Source organism: Pteropus vampyrus, unplaced genomic scaffold (genome assembly GCF_000151845.1).
Source record: "Pteropus vampyrus isolate Shadow unplaced genomic scaffold, Pvam_2.0 Scaffold14, whole genome shotgun sequence".
Classification (NCBI taxonomy): domain Eukaryota; kingdom Metazoa; phylum Chordata; class Mammalia; order Chiroptera; family Pteropodidae; genus Pteropus; species Pteropus vampyrus.
Window position 1 is genome coordinate 1,953,375 of NW_011888795.1, and position 1,262 is coordinate 1,954,636.

The following is a 1,262-nucleotide window of genomic DNA, read 5'->3' on the forward strand; positions in this document are numbered from 1 at the left end:
GTGCTTTTTTCCCTCAGCATGGTGGTAGCAACATGTGGGTATTCACTTTGTGAAAATTTGCCAAGATTTTTATGTAATTTTCTGATGTATATTAGAATTAAATTTTGATTCCATTTGTCTATGGTGAAGCACAGGCTTAAAAAGTTTAAAAGTTCTCCAGGTGATGTGTGAAATCAAACTTGAGAAGCACACGTTGTGCCTGATTACTGGCCTCCCTCTTCAGAGGTGGAGAACTTGGGCTTATCAATTTCACCTACCGGCCAGTTCCATTCAGCATCTGATTACTGCATAGGGACAGGAGAGAGGTCAGGCCAGAGATATGGAACACCAAGTCATCACATAGAGACCGGCACTGCCTGAGAGTGAAGGAGTCGACGGAACGGGTGGTTAGAGACTGCTTATAGTAGTGGATCCCAGGGGCTAGGGTGGATATGGAAAGTAATGAATTAGAGAGAGCTACAGACTTAGAGAAAGTGGGAGAACCGAGGACCTGGACATCTGGATGAAGTTTCATAATAGATGCGATGCAGGTAGAGAAAGGCACAGAGACAACAGGCAGTCATGGTGAGAGAATGAATTTGAAGGTTAAAAAATCCAGAGAAGAATAAAACAGAAACATCACTACTTGCCTCCTTCTTGGTGTGGCCTGTTTTCAGGATTGCCCAGGTGAAATGCCTGACCCTCGGGTCATTAACTATATGTGGTTGTAGTGTCCTACCAGCACAACCTTTAACCTTTTCCTAACCCCCTCACTGACTTATCAAGGCAGCGGCTCAGTCCTAAAAGTGAGCATCAGGGTTGCCACCAGCCAGGTGTTCAAGCTTAGTAAATGGCTCACTTTACAGAACTCTGGGTGAAAATTATGGAGGTTCTGTCACATTGAAATTATTTCCATCAGTCTACGGCCATGCCACCCTGAACAAGCCCGATCCCATCTGATCTCGGAAGCTAAGCAGGGTCAGACCTGGTTAGTACCTGGATGGGAGACCGCCTAGGAAGACCGGCTGCTGTAGGCGTAAAAAATAAATAAAATAAAAAATAAGGGATTATAAGCAGACAAGGTCCTTGCAATCTGTGAGGTCAACCAAGGGTTGCCTCGCCTAAAAAAAAAAAAAAAAAAAAAAATTATTTTAAGCAGTGCTCTGTGGAGACCCCTAGAGTCCACCTATAATCAGGGCAGGCTGGGAAGACAGGTGAAGAGAGATATTGGCCTCACTCCTCTGGATTTAACCAGCTTTTCTTGGAATCGTTTTATACACTGG

General features: G+C 44.4%; 1 pseudogene; it reads left to right on the plus strand.

Moving 5' to 3' along the window:
• The first annotated feature begins 897 nt into the window (after positions 1 to 897).
• Positions 898 to 1,016, plus strand: LOC111734336 (annotated as a pseudogene).
• Positions 1,017 to 1,262: the final 246 nt, after the last annotated feature.